Raw genomic sequence first — 8004 nt, forward strand, 5'->3', positions numbered from 1 at the left:
TGTTGAAATAACTAAAGAAGACTAGAGAATATAGGGATAAACTGAATATTGTATTTCTGTGTGTTTAGAACTGTATACAATGAGGCCTATTTATAGTTGAATAAGGCCAGATAAAATAGGAATTACAATCAAGGAATTAATGTACAATATTACAGAATAATATCAATGTATATACAGGGAAAATATATCAAATCAGCAATTATGGTGATTGACAGCAATTATGGTGATTATCAGCAATTATGGTGATTATCAGAATATAATCAGAATATATTCTGATTATATTCTAACATCCCCCCTCAAACTCAAGGTGGTAATGTAGATGCCAACTTGAGTTTGGAAACAAGATCACGGAACCGTCCAAGTGGATGTGCTTTGGTGAACACATCGGCCAACTGATCAGCGGAAGCAATGGGACAGAGACGAAGAGTTCCCTGTAAAAGATGATGGCGCACAAAATGACAGTCGATCTCAATGTGTTTAGTACGTTCATGAAATACATCATTATGCGCAATTTGAATCGCATTTCGATTGTCACAAAAGATAGGAGAACTGGAGGTCTGGGAAACACCCATATCATGTAGGAGCCAACGAAGCCAGAGGAGCTCAGAAGTGGTGTCAGCAAGGGCACGATACTCAGCTTCGGTGCTAGAGCGGGCAACAACAGATTGTTTCTTGCTACGCCAAGAGATGAGAGAATCACCAAGTAAGAAACAATAACCAGTGGTGGAACGACGATCAGTGGGATCACCTGCCCAATCAGCATCTGAATATACATGTAAGTCTAATGATGAGTGAGAAGAGAAATGCAAACCATGAAACAAGGTGCCCTTCACATAGCGAAGGATGCGAAGAACAGCCGCATAATGAACCGAGCGTGGTGCTGTGATAAACTGACTAACAAGGTGGACTGCATAGGCAAGATCTGGTCGTGTCACAGTAAGATAGATGAGACTGCCAACTAACTGTCGATAGAGAGTGGCATCAGAAAGTAGCTCACCATCAGTGGCACGGAGTTTGACATTTGTCTCTAGAGGGCTATCAACAATTTTGCAATCAGTAAGGCCATCTCGTGAGAGGAGATCTGAAGCATACTTGGCTTGAGAGAGATAGTAACCTTTTGGATCAGAAGACACTTCCAATCCAAGAAAGTAGTTGAGAAAACCCAAATCCTTCATCTCAAATTGTTGGCTCAAAAACTGTTGAAGATTACGAATACCAACAGTATCATCTCCAGTAATAATCATATCATCAACATATAGTAAGAGAAGAATGAGACCAGCATCAGATCGCCGGATAAAAAGAGCAGAGTCATAGGGGCTAGAAACAAACCCAATCTGCGCAATAGTGGAGCTGAATTTGGCAAACCAAGCCCGTAGAGCCTGTTTCAAACCGTACAATGCCCGGCGAAGTCGGCAAACCTTGTGTGGCGGATGATCGTACCCAGGAGGAGGCTGCATATAAACTTCTTCACTAAGATCACCATTGAGAAATGCGTTTTTCACATCCATTTGAAAAAGATCCCAATGACGCACAGAAGCCACAGCAAGGAGTGATCGAACAGAAGTAAGGCGAGCCACTGGTGCGAAAGTCTCCTCATAATCAATACCATACTCCTGATTGAAACCCTTTGCCACAAGACGTGCCTTGTATCGCTCAATAGACCCATCAGATTTTGTCTTAATCTTGTAAACCCACTTGCACCCTACCGCAGTTTTGCCTAAAGGTAAATCAACTAAGTCCCAAGTATGGGTTTTGGAAAGGGCATGAAGTTCTTCAGACATAGCATTCTGCCAAAGAGGGTTAGCATGAGCCTCACGGAAGGAGTGAGGTTCATGGAGAGTAGCAAGAGCAGAATAACAGTGATAATCATGAAGATGGGAAGGAAGAGATGTTACCCGAGTAGAACGATGAGGGATAGAGGGAGCGGGCTCAAGAGTAGATGGATCAACAGGCAGGGCAGTGTCATTGGGGTCGACCGTCGGAATGTCGTATGAAGAGCTTGTCATCCCTGCATCAAGATCAGTAATGTCGGGGAGCAAATCAAGCGAGACATTAGTGAAGATAGGAGAAGAACTAGAGGGACGAGTAGGAAAAGACTCCATATCACTAAATAGCCTATGTTCCCAAAAAGTGACGTGCCGCGAGATGCAGAGCCGTTTGGAAATAGGATCATAACAACGATAGCCTTTGTGTTCAATGCCATACCCAAGAAAACAACATAGACGAGAACGAGGTTCTAATTTTGTTCGTTCATGGGATGAAAGTAGCACGAAACAGACACAACCAAAGAGGCGGAGAGATTGGTAATTAGGAGGAGATCCATACAAAAGTTCAAAGGGGGACCTATTTAAGGTAGTGGGAGACGGGATCCTATTAATGGTATAAACAATGGTAAGAGCGGCTTCTCCCCAAAAGTGTTCAGGGATAGAAGCAGATAGGAGCAAAGCCCTAACAGTGTCTAAGATGTGCCTGTGTTTACGTTCAGCACGACCATTTTGTTGAGAAGTATTTGGGCATGAGCGATGGGGAAGAGTGCCATTTTGTTTTAGGGTAGTAAGGAAGGTAGATTCACGATATTCCATAGCATTATCAGAACGAAAAATTTTGATGTTGCGAGAAAATTGGGTTTGAATCATCCGTTGAAATTCAGAGTAAATTTTCGGAAGTTCAGACCGATTTTGTAAAAGATAAAGCCATGTGTATCGAGAAAAATCATCCACAAAAATGACAAAATAGCGGGATCCACCCATGGTGGGAATAGGCGCAGGGCCCCATACATCAGAATGCACGAAATCAAAAGGAGCAGAAGAAACAGATGCACTATTATTAAAAGGTAAAGCACTTTGTTTTCCAAGTTGACATGCAACACAATCAAAAGACTCAGACTCAACAGACCCTAATTGACCAATTTGTAGCTAAAGAACGAATACGAGAAATAGATGCATGCCCTAAACGAGAGTGCCATAAACTGAGGGTGGTAGAGGGAGATCGAGATGGAGTGGCAGCTGATACAGCAAGAGGAAGATGGAGTGATGAAAGCTCAAACAGACGTCCAATCTTACGGGCGGTCCCAATTAGCTGTCCCGTCTGTGGATCCTGCACATCACAACCTCGGTTAGAAAAATGTAGTTCTAAGCCAAGTTCACAAAGTTGGCCAACAGATAAAAGATTTAACGAAAGATTAGGCACTAAGTATGTATCAGACATAGATAGTTGATGAGTTGAAACAAACCCGATGTGACTGACAGCAAGATGGGAACCATTAGCAGTGTAAATGGTGGTAGGCCTAGGTAACACAGATTTTGCAGAAAATATGGAAGAATTCGGTGTCATGTGATTACAACAAGCAGAATCAATATACCAAGAGGAATTACCTGGTGTGGTGGACATGGCAGTATTAAGATTGGACTTAGATAAAACCTGATGAATGAGAGCTTCGATTTCTGCAGAAGAAAGAGTACTGGGTTGGGGTGCAATATCGGTGTAAGACATATCTGATGTATCAGTATGAGTGACCGCAGCAGCCTTATGACTAGGAGCTCGATGATTCCCACGAGAAAGTCTTTTCCTGCATTCACTATATCTATGGCCAAACTTCTGACAATAGTGGCACTGGATGTTCCGATTGGATGAGGAAGACCCAGCAGGAATAGAATTGGGAGCACGCGCATTGCGAGATGCAGTAGCCATAACCATCTCAGAGGTGTGTAACTTCATAGTAGAGAATCGAGTCTCTTCTGAAACAAGTTCACTAAGAGCACTCTCCAAAGATGGCAGTGGTGAGCGGTGAAGAAGAGAAGCTCGAGTATGCTCAAACTCATCTCGAATTGCCGCAAGAAACTCGGCTAGGCGCATGCTATCGCGAAAAGCGATGTACTCAGAGGCATCAACCTTATCCCTCCACTTTGGCTCACATAATGATAATTGATTCCAAAGACAAGTCATTTGTGAATAAAAATCAGTAATACTCTGACCTGATTCCTGGCGCATGTGATGAAGCTTGGTCACAATTTGAAACCGCTGAGCAAGATCAGTAGTGCTGTAGCGTTGAGCTAACATATCCCAGACATCTTTGGCATTGTCAAGATTGCCAAATGTCATGCTGATGGAGACAACACAAGTGTTGGAGAACTAAGAAATGATCCTGTAATCGATACTTTTCCATGTACGAAGGCGGGTTGAGAAAGCTGCAGCAGGTTCCTCTTTTCCAGCAAGAGGCTTAGGTTCTTCACCAGAAACATACTCCCAAAGACAATGTCCTTTGAGCCACCTACTCATATTTTGAGACCAAGCCGGGTAATTGGAGCCATCAAGAATAGTAGGGATAGGTTGGGTAATATCTTTGGTGTTTGGGAGAGTGGTAGGAGGTACGGCCATTTTTTTTTTTTTTTTTTGGGATATAATCCGGTGTGGTTGGGTGTAGGGTAGGTTCTGTGAGCCTGGTGCGAGAATTAATCTGGTGTGGTCGAGTGTATGATAAGGGATATAAGCTTGTTTTTAAGGGTTAGGATCTGGTGTGGCTGAGTCTATAGTAAGGAGTATAGGCTTGGTTCAAGAGGGCTGAAATCTAGTGTGGCAAGGTGTACTGTAGGTGTGTGAGCTCAAAAGGTAGAAATAATCTAGTGTGGCAGGTGTAGTGTAAAAGAAACAAGCTCAACAAGACAACTTACAAGGTGGCGGCGCGTGGCGGCTCCGGGTGGCGCGTGGTGGCTCCGGTTCGACAGATCGGCAGCCTCCGATCACGAATCTATGATTCGTTTTTGAAAAACGGCTAACAGGGCGGCGCGTGGTGGCCGGAAACAGTACTTGGTGGTGGTGGTTCAAAATTCCACAGAATTCAGGCGGCGCGTTCTTTCTGCAGGTCAGTAGATCGGCAGCCTCCGATCTGGATTCTGGTGGAATTTTCTGAAAACGGCTGACTGGGGCGGCGCGTGGTGGCCGGAGGCGGCGCGTGGTGGCCGGAGGCGGCGCGTGAGGCGCGTGAACAGTGACACAGAGACTTCAGGCGGCGCGTGAGAGCGCGTTGAATTTCAGAACGTTGATCTGATAACTCCACAGGACAGATCGGACCTTTTTGAGCCTGTTGGTACAATAATTATACCAAAACAAGATCGAAAAAGCCTTTGAACGGACTGACTTCCTACTTTTCTAGACAAGGCCAAAACTTGGCTCTGATACCATGTTGAAATAACTAAAGAAGACTAGAGAATATAGGGATAAACTGAATATTGTATTTCTGTGTGTTTAGAACTGTATACAATGAGGCCTATTTATAGTTGAATAAGGCCAGATAAAATAGGAATTACAATCAAGGAATTAATGTACAATATTACAGAATAATATCAATGTATATACAGGGAAAATATATCAAATCAGCAATTATGGTGATTATCAGCAATTATGGTGATTATCAGAATATAATCAGAATATATTCTGATTATATTCTAACAAGACAAATGTTAGTTTAATAAATGAAACTACGCTTTGTTACACCATCAAAGCAAATTCTGCAGAAAGTGCTCTATAAATGCACTATCCCTGCTAATGTTTATTAACAATGACATATATTAAACATGGCATGGAAAATGCAACTGAAAGTTGTTCATGATACAAACAGCCAGTATACATTGAGATCGAGCAGAATAACTGTAAAGCATATATGATCCTGCATGCATGCGTCTTATTTCGAAGATGTAGGAATTTAGATGGAAGCAGCAAAGGGGTTGAAGTGGAGAACCGGAAGACATGTGAGTGGTTGAGCCAAGTGTATAAAAAGGCCTTTCCCAACTTCCATATTAATCTTACCGTTGTGTCCATCTCCACAAAACTTCCAATCAAAGCATTGAACCATGGCTGCAACTGCCGAATGCATCATAATCAACCCCAGCCTTGAGCCAGGGCAGGCTCTCCTCCCCGCACCAAAAGTAAGAAAAGTTTCTTCCACGGTACTTCGACCTGTTAGCATACAAAACAATTATTATAAAAATCTGAAACAATAATTTAGTAGAGATGTATCTTGTTACCTATGCCATGATCTTGTTTATGTTCCATGTTTTTGTGTTGTGTGTCGTCAGAAACCATGAACCTCTCTAGGAAGAACCCATTTGGGTTGTCCCATATCTCTGGATCTCTCATTATGGCATACAGATTGATTCCCACCGCAGTTTTTGGGGGGATGTCATAGCCTCCTATTTGACAGCTTTGGCGGCACTCTCTTGTTGTCACAGGTAATGGCGGATATAGTCTTAGTGTTTTTTTTACAACTGCTTGCAAGTAGGGGAGACTTGCGACATCAGATTCCTCAACCAGTCTAGTGCTGCCAACAACCGATCTTATCTCTTCTCTCAGCTTTTGGAATACATTTGGATGGTTGATGAGCTCAGCCATTACCCATACGATCGCCTCTGCTAAGGTACCACCACTGCCTCCCACGAAAATATCATGCCGATAGATCGTGGACTTCTCTGAGTTAATTAAAAGAAAGCCATGGCTTTGAGTTCGAGGGATAAATATAAGTGCTTTCCAAATAATGATATTTAGTAAACTGTTATATAACTGTCACAAAACTTGATGATGTGGCAGTAAAAATCAGCCATTGAATCCATAAAGAAAAAAAAAAAAAAAAAAAACCTAATTTTCACTGTCATGTCATCCGGATTATATATCAATACTTTACTAAATGAAAAAGGTATTTCGTGCTAAAATAAATACAACCTTAAATATTTGGACTATTTTAACTCCATGATTTTCAGAGGAGAAACTATTGGTGTGAATAATTTGTCCATATTTACTACAAATTCAATCGATTAATTATTAAATTTGTAAGGTCAGTCATTGACTTATATTGAATCCACATAAATTCACAAATCTAATGGTTGATTTGTAAACTGAGATGAGAAAAATATTGACACTAATCATTTCTTTTTCCAAATGAAAAATGCTTAAGACATTACAATTATATTAAAAATTATTTGAATCAATATTTTTTCTATCTCATCTAAAAAATAGTCATTAACTAGATTTGTGGATTTATGTGGACCCCACAAATCTAATGGTTGACAAATTATTGACACAAATTATTTATCACACAAATTTACAACAAGTCAGTCACTCTACGCCTGCATGTAAAGAAACTAGCTTGTATAGGTCTCAAATTAAAAAAATAATAATAATAAAAAATAAAAAATAAAAAATAAATAAAAAAAATCAGTGAATGATCAAGTTGAAGAACTTACATACAAAAAAGCCTTGAGATGGGTTCTGCTCATGATCTTGGCTTCAACCTTATCATCTCGGTACACCTTCAATAATATATCCATCAAGTCTTCATTCTCTCTCTTCCCAGTCTGATCTTCATGCTCCTTCAACATTCTTTCTAGAAGCTCATCAACCCCCTGGAAATAATCCATGATCTCCTTTCTATACAGCCAAAAAACCAATCTACTCAGCGGCCCCAACGCATCCCCAATAAGCCCGGCCCCTTGGAACCAATCTCATAGGCGATTTTCAGGTACCCCCTGATCCTGTCAGCATCATCACCTTTCTCCGAACACCTTGTGCTCATCGCCATCGTGCATATAGTATTGTTTGTGAGCTTCATGAGCTCAGCACCCACGTTCACAACCTCTTTTTTCTTACCACTCTCAACCAATCCACGCAAAAACCGGCTGAGCTCTTCCTCTCGGACAACCCGCGACCGCTCAAGCTGTTTGGGCGAGAGCAGCTCCATCATGCAGAGTTTCTTGATGAACCGATAATAATCACCATATGGGGCGTTGAAGAATCCACACCTGGCGTAGGGCAATTCGTCGGCGAAAGTTATCTTGGGGTGCTGCGCGAAATCAAGATCGTGGGTTTGAATATCTTGTTGGCCATGGCGGCCGACGATGCAGTCGGAAAAACCAAGTCGGATATAGAAGATAGAGCCATATTGGGTGGCGAGGTTTTGCATGGATTTGTGAAAGGAGTCTCCGACGAGGTGAAGGTGGCCGATGATTGGGAGGG

At 41.9% G+C, this 8004-nt stretch overlaps 1 pseudogene; it reads right to left on the reverse strand.

The window, feature by feature from the left end:
* Window positions 1-5443: 5443 nt before the first annotated feature.
* Window positions 5444-7996, reverse strand: LOC132169683 (cytochrome P450 705A20-like; annotated as a pseudogene).
* Window positions 7997-8004: the final 8 nt, after the last annotated feature.

The sequence above is a fragment of the Corylus avellana genome, chromosome ca2 (assembly GCF_901000735.1).
Source record: "Corylus avellana chromosome ca2, CavTom2PMs-1.0".
Classification (NCBI taxonomy): Eukaryota; Viridiplantae; Streptophyta; class Magnoliopsida; order Fagales; family Betulaceae; genus Corylus; species Corylus avellana.